General features: G+C 33.5%; 1 long non-coding RNA gene across 2 annotated transcripts; it reads left to right on the forward strand.

The window, feature by feature from the left end:
* The first annotated feature begins 348 nt into the window (after nucleotides 1–348).
* On the forward strand, nucleotides 349–8,802 carry LOC144961058 (uncharacterized). Of its 2 annotated transcripts, XR_013643041.1 has the most exons (7): nucleotides 349–597; nucleotides 3,033–3,088; nucleotides 4,146–4,320; nucleotides 5,166–5,238; nucleotides 6,998–7,057; nucleotides 7,967–8,051; nucleotides 8,672–8,802. It is a non-coding gene; the product is annotated as an uncharacterized LOC144961058 (long non-coding RNA). The 2 variants fall into 2 exon arrangements; XR_013643042.1 differs by lacking the exons at nucleotides 349–597; nucleotides 3,033–3,088; nucleotides 4,146–4,320; nucleotides 5,166–5,238 and having other exon boundaries at nucleotides 5,568–7,057.
* Nucleotides 8,803–10,067: the final 1,265 nt, after the last annotated feature.

Consider the following 10,067-nt stretch of genomic DNA (forward strand, 5'->3'; position numbering starts at 1 on the left):
CCCCCCCCCCCCACACACACACACACATATTTGAAGTTTTCCATTTTGTCTGGAATTCTTATCACTTTACATATTAAACTTAGAAAAGTTTTGTTCTCATTTCTTTTAGTTTGTTTTGATTTTGTATTTTGTTTAGTCCCCCCCCCCCCCAAGTTTTTTTTCTCCAATTCCAGAATAAAAAGAGAACTTGACCTCTCAAAATATCTACATATATTAAATTGAAAATTGAACTTTTAAAACAAATATCAGAAACAAAAAATAAACAAAAACAAAAAAAGACAAAATTGCCCTCGACTAACCATGCAATTAATCGAGTCTTACCAATGTTACCTACATTCAAGGTCTAACTATAATATTAGGCTTTGTTTTTCTTAGCTTTTTTTTCCCCTTCTTCTTTTCTTGACATGAAAGAACAAAGACTGTAGTGACCGTGGCTTGTTACACTCGATGAACGAAACAATCAGTGGCGTAGCATGACGTATGTCTTACCGCCTATAAAGAGCGGCAGTTCACCCCAGATCTTCAGTGCGACCAATGACTCGCGACACTCTTTACCGTGAATCATAACATTATTATAACTTTAAATCAGGAAAGTTGGTAAGTTAATATTAATACCTGCTTGTTATAATTTCGATTTCTACTTATTTGCAGGCATAAAAACCCAAACTGTTATGGGGTCATTGTTATAATGGAAATACTCTCGAGCCAACACAAAATATTTCCAATTACAATTTAAAATCAAGCTGATAATTACGTTCGGTTTTCAGATCTGTAAATATGTCTACATCGATTAATGCGATTTAATTAAACTTTTTTTATTTAGATCGAACAATGATTTTTAAATATCTCAAAAGGTGACAATATGCTCTTTTTAAGAGGCATTTTAAAGACAAACTTTTAAAATGGTAAATACATTTTTATTTTCATTTTCTTTTGTTTTTGTTTGTTTGTTTATTTCTAATTTTTGTGTGTGTGTATATATTGTTTAAGTACGTGAATGAATTAAGACATTCGGGATAGGATGGAATCACGTAACTTCTTAGCTTTTTGAAAGTGACTTTTAGAAATTCTAATTTTAGATCATTTGAAAAATTGGAGCTCTCAACAATTACTTTCGAAAAAAGGAGTTAATTCTGAGTGTTCTCCACCGTCACATGTCCTTTGCTTATGTATTTCATCTTTTAAATTACTATTTAAAGCATTTGCAATAAATGTAAGTCGTTTTTGTTTGAATACAATAGTTTTGACCATGGGCAATGAGGTAATTATTAAAACATTACGGTTTTGTAAGTTGCATTCTATCAAATCTATAACAAATGGAATTCGAATAGGCTACTGCTTAATATATAAGACGTTTGATTCCACAAAATGAAAGAGACTTCATTTGGTGAACAATTATTTTTCAATGTATTTTACCAATTTTGTATACAGCCATTATTTCACATCGTGAAAAATATTCATGCGAGATGGATTTCCCTTCTAATGAGAACCAGTAACTGGATGTATAAGATTATGTTCGTATCTTATCATGCATTCTTAGACTCTACATTAGAATACGTTTCTAAAGAACAAATCCAGGGAGAAAAAAAACAAACAATTCTTCCAATATTATGTGAAATAATACGAAAGAAATGGGGCACAGAGATGCAATGGCCATTTCCATCAATTTGTTTTAAGCGTGCTCGTCATAAATATGCCCTACTGTATCATGGTCCATACAGTGATTCAAATATTATTGTCTCAAAGGACGAAAATCAGATGTTATTCCATGCTGTCCCCAAACAATAAGGCAATCAAGGTGCAATCTGACTGCGTAACATGAGCCAGAAAACATTTGATTTGAAATTGTTATACAACTCTACAATGCTGCTTCATAATATTTAAAAATCTGCGAACAAAACAGAAACAAACAGAAATGAAGCAAACCCACATTTTTAGAGATATTTGACATTGTTTAAAGAACGCAGTGCAGACTTCGAGTGTAGTTTCTTTGGTCGGTTTCCTGTTTATTGTTTCAGGCAGCTTTGAAATAAATAACTGATGGTGTTATAATACGTGTCCTACATCATCAATCTGGTATTATGTCAGAATGAATTATTCGAGAACACTTACGTGTATTTAAAGAATGACCAGAATAAGAGGATAACATAATCAACTCTCATTGATGATTACAAATACATATTTTTAACCGAAATTTAGTATATTTAGTTTAATAATCCACTTACCAACTGTAGGAAGATTGTCACATTCGTTACGATTCGAACATTTTAAAAAACTCATATTCATTGTATAAATCACAAAATATGGAAGAAAAGGATTGTTGTATTTACAAGATCTTAATGCTGTTTTGTAAAGCTTTATTTTGGTCAACAAAATAATGTTATATTTAGTATGCACTTATTGTTGTTGAATTTGAGTTTGAAAATTCATTTAGTGTGTTGTATCGATACAATATTTTCGTAAAAATCTTGAAAATGATCTGTAAGGAGAGAGTTTAGATGAGACAATTAATCATAAATAATCAGAATTACCAATTTTAAGTTATATGCAGATAAAGAATGCGCATCTACTGCCTTCAAAGCACTAATTCTATTTTACTTATAATATTTTATAATTTTGAGCATCGTCCTCTTAATTGGATTAAGGCCGACGTCTTCTTAGATATATACAGGTCTGATAAACAAACACAATTATAAGTTGGTTGTCATCATGTTGCCATTATTGTTATTATTATTATTATTTTTTCTTCTTCTTCTTCTTCTTTCTTCTTCTTCTTCTTCTTCTTCTTCTTTTCTTCTTCTTCTTCTTCTTTTATTATTATTATTATTATTATTATTATTATTATTATTATTATTATATTATTATTATTATTATTTTTATTATTATTATTATTATATCATGATTATATCATCATCATCATCATCATCATCATCATCATCATCATCATTATCATCATCATCATCATCATCATCGTCATCATCATGATTTTCATCCCCCTTCTAGTTAAAGGTACACTTTAAAATTGTCCACAGATCCCTAGTTCATAATGACCCAGTCAACAAAGATGTATTTCGGGATTAAATCTCCAGTGAGTTTTACATGAGTATAAGTCATTACTTGTTACGAAAGTCTTAAATGCATTATTTAAATAAATTGTAATAATAATATCTTCATTAGCTTATGACAGGTATTGTCTTAGTACATATTAGTAGTGATAATAATGATGATAACGACGACAATAAGATGATGATAACGACGACAATAAGATGATGATGGTGATGATGATGATAATAATAATAAATAACATCTTCATCATCATCATCACGATAGTCGAGTTGGTGATGGTGGTGGTAGTTAGTAGTAGTAGTAGTAGTAGTAGTAGTAGTAGTAGTAGTAGTAGTAGTAGTAGTAGTAGTAGTAGTAGTAGTAGTAGTAGTAGTAGTAGTAGTAGTAGTAGTAGTAGTAGAAGTAGTTGTAGTAGTAGTAGTAGTAGTAGTAGTAGTAGTAGTAGTAGTTGTTGTTGTTGTTGTAGTAGTAATAATAATAGTAGTAGTATTAGTAGTAATAGTAGTAGTAGTATTATTAATAATAGTAGTAGTAGAAGAAGTAGTTGTAGTAGCAGTATTTGAGCTTGAGCTTTTATATAGCGCAATATACACTAAAAGTGCTCAAAGCGCTTTTACAAGGGGTCCCTGACCAACAGCAACACGTAACGTGTAGAACGAGACATGACGCCTGTCAGGCGATAATACCATTTTTTCGCACAGAGACAACGCTGTTAACAACCAGGTACTCATTTTACACCTGAGTACGGTGAGAATGTGAGTAAAGGACTCAACTATGCGTCGAGCGAGGCTCGAACCCAGGACCTTCCGATCCGAAAGCGAGTGTATACCAATAGACCACATGGCCGCACAGTATTAGTAATGGTAGTATTAGTAATAGTAGTGGGAATAGCCTAATTATTGATGTAAATAGTATAGTTTTGAGATGTTGATAATTCTGTGTGAATGTGCTAACACGTCAGTAAAATATTAAAGATATAAATGAATAATAAATAAATGAATAATAAATAAATGCATAGATAAAGATAACATATTTTAAAACGAATTCTTTTAAATAAATTTGCTACTTTTTATTTTCAGGTATTAGTTTTTCTTTTATGTTGTTGTTATTGTTGTAATGGCGACCCGACCCTAGTGTTGAACTCCCCTATAGGAGCACCTGGTTTTGGTGGGGTCTATGGTCTGGGAGGAGCTATGCACTCACCGTTCTTATTCGACAGAGATGATGTTGATTTATTGTTTCGGGCGCCAGCTTGTAAGTATAAAACTATTGTATTTAAACTACGATCACCACTACCATTGCCATAGACATCATCACCACCCTCATCACAACCACCACAACAACAGCATCATCACAGTTTTGGGACCACCATCATCAACCACCAGAACAACATCACACTTTAACACCACCACCGCCATCGCTGTTGACATTACTACGACCACCACCAGCATCACAACCACAACTATTGCCATCATCATCGTCATCATCAACATCATCATCTTCGTCGTCGTCATTATCATTATCAACAACATCGCCATCATCATTATCATCATTGCCAACAAGAAGAAGATTAAAATTCATTTTACTAAGGCCAACTTATTGAGAAAAAGAAAATAAACGAAATTAACATAAAAATCTGAAAAGGTGTATATGGAACAGTGCGAGACAAAGCAGAAAGAAAAATATAAGAAAAAAAAAATCATTTCTTGTTTATTTCATTCTGCTTTGTCTGACACTGTTTCATATACAACTTCTCAGATTTCATCCTACACCAGTGCCTGCTTCCTAATTTGTTACGGCCGACGTGCACATATTTGCAGGTCTGATAACCCAAATTGTTATGCGTTCATTGTTTTAATGGAAATACTCTCAAACCAGCTCAAATTTGCATTACAATCGTGTTAAATCAAACCCATACGTGTATTCGGTTATCAGACATTCAGACATGCAAATAAGTTAACGAAGTGGTTATTCAGTATCAGATACTGCATAATGCCAAAGCCAAAAGTTAACGTCGGTTACAACATAAATAAGTAATGCCAATCAAAACATTGGAAACACCAATAAATATATAATAATCTATTTCCTTTTATTTTCAGTTGGTTCACCAATCATGCCGGCAGTGGCACCCATTGCTCAACCACCACAGTTTTAGTTGTCGATGGACAACGGGTATGGTCGTGTTATTTTTAAGACACTTATCTGACCACAATATGGTTCAATTTGAAGCTAATTAAGAGACATACTCATATATTTGAAAATTTGTTCGGTTTATTTACTGTTGGAATAATAGATAGATTGATAGACACAACACACACACACACACACACACACACACACATATATATATATATATATATATATTATATGTATATATATATATATATATATATTATATATATATATATATATATATTATTGTGATAGATTTATCAAATGATTTTAAACAACAGGTAAGTTGCTCCATAAACGAAACATTCTTAGGGGAAGATAGTTGAGAAGTTAATCAGCATTGATTCGGGGAATTAATAAAAAGCATGGTTGCTTAATTTGTTTTCTATTAAGATTTCTCTTATCCTTTGTATACAGCTGTTAAAGTTGTGACTCGGCGGTTCATCGGTACAGTGCCTCGAGTCAAGTGATGTTACGCATGGTCAGCGCCTTGATGGGTGACAGTGGTGGTAGAAATTTCTAGCCAGGACGTTTTTTGGGGGTTTTTTTAGGGAAGGCACTCAACCCACATTACTCCACCCGATTCAGGTGTGAATGAGTACCTGGCTATAAAGCATTGACGGATATTTAAGAGTGTTAGTACAAAAGGGTCGCCTAATAGACTATTGGTACTGTATGAAATGGAAATACGGTTCCACATGGGTTACTGGGGGAATAAATGAAACGTTGTGAAGCGCACTGAACCTGGTAAACCTCTGGAAATGCGCGATATAAATGTTTATTGATTTATGATGTTACAATCGTCATAACTTAAGGCATCGGTTATACCAATTAATGAATTAATGATTATTTGTATTATACTACAGTACACATTTAAAACGAACACTCTTAAAGAGAATTGTTGTTCGTACGTGTTATTACATCTTATGATTTTAACGAAAAAAAGTGAAGTCCTACAGTTATAAATGTCTGTTCATATAAAGAGCTGTTTTCTCTGCAAAAAGGTTTGATTTATATACGTACACTACTAACTGTATTCTGTTGTATCCTCATGTCATATAAATATTTAATTTTTATTCTCTTTGCTCTAATGGTATAGATGATAAACAGGGTACACTCAAAGAGTGTGTAGGGTAACGTAGTTACCAAGAGCTCTCACTTCTCTTAACCGCAATGCTATTGTCGCGTGCCAGGCGAGACAGCGAGGTGGGTGTGCTCAGCGTGTATCATGCGCGCTAGGCTTACTGATACAATGAAGAAAATACGAGTAGAAGACGGAAGATGCTTGGCTTCACCAAAAGCGGGAAGTGAGAGCTCTTGGTAACATAACAATCGTTACCTACACGCTCTTTGGTACACTAAACGTTGTCTATTATTATTTTAAAACATGTTTTAAAACAATTCTCTTTTATAGATTTTTGGGTAGACTGCAATATGTGCCTTCTTCCATCCACTGCTACTTTGCTCTGTAGTTTAACCAGTTAACTGCCGTCGTCTTGAAAAACTCGTATTTAAAAATTTGACCAGAAAACTCCTTCAAATATTGATCGATTAAAATGACCTCATCTTGACATAAACTCTCAAACCTGTGACTCTGCGAAGTCCCAAATTTGAGAGTTTTTGTAAAGATGAGGTAATTTAAATCGATTGATATTTGGAGAATGAGTTTTCTGGCAAAATTTTTCGGTGCGAGTTTTCCAGAGCACGACAGTTAACTGGTTAAAGCAAATCATCAATAATCTCTATTTTCTTATTCCAGCCAGGGCACACTGTTATAAATAACGACATATCGTCCCCGATTCCAGGAGTCAGATATGTGGTAAGTACATGAAAAGCAATTGCATTTTATTTATACATGGTTCTTCTTTCATTCGCCTCATGCTCTACGCGCTTTACTCGTTTAACCTCCCCGAAGCCATGATAAGGGACACCATTTCCATTTTTTAAACTTAAGCTTTAAACATTCTCGTGTGAAATGTATTCTTAAATTATGTATTCCTTCACTTCAGTATGGTATTAATAATAATAATAATGATAATAATAATAATAATAATAATAATAATAATAATAATAATAAATAATAATAATAATAATAATAATAATAATAATAATGATAAAATTAATAATAATAATAATAATAATAATAATAATAATAATAATAATAATAATAATAATAATAATAATAATAATAATAATAATAATAATAATAATAATACTTTTATTCATCCCAAAAAAAGGAAAGTTATGTACAGATGTGTGTGTTAAAAATCTTGATACAAATAAATTATGTGGTTTCAAGGCCTTCAAACGGCGACATACAACAATATAAATTTACACCGATAATAGGATAAAATGAATATTAATTATCAGATTAGTTACAGACGGACTCTACTTTCCAAACTGAATTTAAGTTGTATGTCGGGATGAACAAGTTGCTGGAAATTCAATTATAGCTACAAATATGAAATTTTGGGTTAATTCTATTCGTTATGCTGAGAGTAGTAAATACTCTTTCTTACACTGCAAAAGACCCAAAGTTCGTATTTCTTACTTCTTATCATTCCAATTGGAAAATGTACTTTTTAAGGGTTCAATTCATCCCGACATAATACCGTTTTGAGACTGTGGGTCACATATTATTCTATATCTATTTTTGAACATAAAAAAACCCATAATGATTCAGATATATTAACAGTTTCTTGAAAGTGTAAAAAATACAATGTTGCAGGTCCCAGATCGGCTATCTTCAAGGCGTTTATCGCCTTACAGGAGATCACGGAACTATAGGAGGCGTTTTGGTTATTATGGCTGATGTAAGTATCCGTTTTCACTTTCTTTATGCTTTCTAATATTCCGTTCCCCTTCTATGGAGGTTCCTATAAAGTAAAGTTGAGATGACTCAAAAACAACAGACGGCAGATTCGAATCCTTATCCAAAATTGTTGTTGTTTTTCTCTGTGTACCTGCCAGTTTACGATGCTCACATTATATGATCTAAGTGGAGACAGATTAAGTGTTTCATAATTCTCTATTAAATCACAACCCTACCGTGTAGAAGTTTGTTACAGTTTGCCGTGTAAACTGATAAAATTGTAGGTGTATAACGTTTAATTTTAAGCCAGATTTGGACTCTTCTCCTTCCCCTTCTCCCCTTTCTCCCCCTCCTCCTCCTCCTCCTTCTACTACTACTACTACTACTACTACTACTACTACTACTACTACTACTACTACTACTACTACTACTACTACTACTACTACTAATACCACACCTTCTTTATTTTCCTCCTCCTGCTTCTTCTTCATCATCACCACCACCACCACCACCACCAAGACAAAATTGAATTCTGAACTCTTTACAGAAACTTCGATTGTCACCTACTACTGTCATTATGAGTGATGTCCTTATGCCGTGTTTATAAATCTTCAATTTCAGAGAGTCCAGCAAAGAGCATGCACATACATGTACATAACTGACTTCTTCAACGAGGGACTTTCAGGGTACACAATCGTAGTCATCCATTCATCATTCTGGAAAATAAACTTGTGATCATTGAAAAAACTTGATTCAGTTTTATGTGTTTATATCATCATCATCATCATCATCATCATCATCATCATCATCATCATCATCATCATCATCATCATCATCATCATCATCAAAATCATCATCATCATCATCATAATCATCATCATTATAATTGTCGTCGTCGTCGTCATCATCATCTTCATCATCATCATCATCATCACCATCATCATCATCACCATTAACACCATGATTATTATTTTGAAAGTGAAAGGTCACACTTACTTAGATAATTTTCAGCCTCATTAGGCTACATGGAATCAACTTACAATTTCAATCAATTGCCAATGTCTTCTTCCCTTCTTTTGCTCCTCCTCTTCCTCTTCTCCTTCTTCTTTCTCCTCCACCTCCTCTTCCACCACCACCACTACCACCACCACCACCTCCTCCTCCACCACCACCACTACCACCTCCTCCTCCACCTCCTCCTCCTCCTCCTCCTCCACCACCACCACTACCACCTCCTCCTCCACCTCATCCTCCTCCTCCTCCTCCTCCTCCGCGTCTGCCTCGTTTTGCCGTCGTTGTCCTCCTCCTCCCTTTTCTTCTTCTTTTTGCTAACTTTTGATGTCTGATATTTTTCTTTTGTTCCTGTTATGTCCACAAAGGCTATCATCTTGAGCAATAATGTGATATGAAAGAAATACTTTCTTGTCCCAATGCTCTCCCTTCCCATTCAAGTTCCAACAGTGAGGCAAGACTGGAATTTTTAAAATAATAATATTCGAAAAAATAGACAAATGAAATTTGATGGAACTCCTGGTAGAGGGCCAGGACTGTAGACAAAAACCGGACGAAATTGAAAGAAAATGTCAACGCCTTATGCGCTTTCTGACGTGAACAGATTTAAGGTTCAGTTAAAGAAAATCAAATTGGATTTATGCCGGGTGCTGAAAATTGAATGTATAGCTCTAGTCAAAAATTTGGAAAATTGAAAATGGAAAATGTTTATTTGTTTTAGTGAGGATGATGGATTTCGTTTCTTAAAAATAAATTTTGTCTTTACTTTTATTTTTCATCATAATTTGGTTCAGGTCTGAATACCGACCGCTTATTTTAACATTGTTGTAACGAACAATATTTTGCATTGGTTTGAGAGTATTTTCATTATAACAATGATCCCATAACGGTTTGGGCTATCAGGCTTCCAAATAAGTACACTTTGTGTTCAACCCGACATAGTACATATTTCAAATTTTATAGTTGTAAATGTGTGAAACAATAACCTACATACATGATAAGCAAA

Source organism: Berghia stephanieae, unplaced genomic scaffold (genome assembly GCF_034508935.2).
Source record: "Berghia stephanieae isolate SIO BIC M18660-M18661 unplaced genomic scaffold, UCSD_Bste_1.3 scaffold1309, whole genome shotgun sequence".
NCBI lineage: Eukaryota > Metazoa > Mollusca > Gastropoda > Nudibranchia > Aeolidiidae > Berghia > Berghia stephanieae.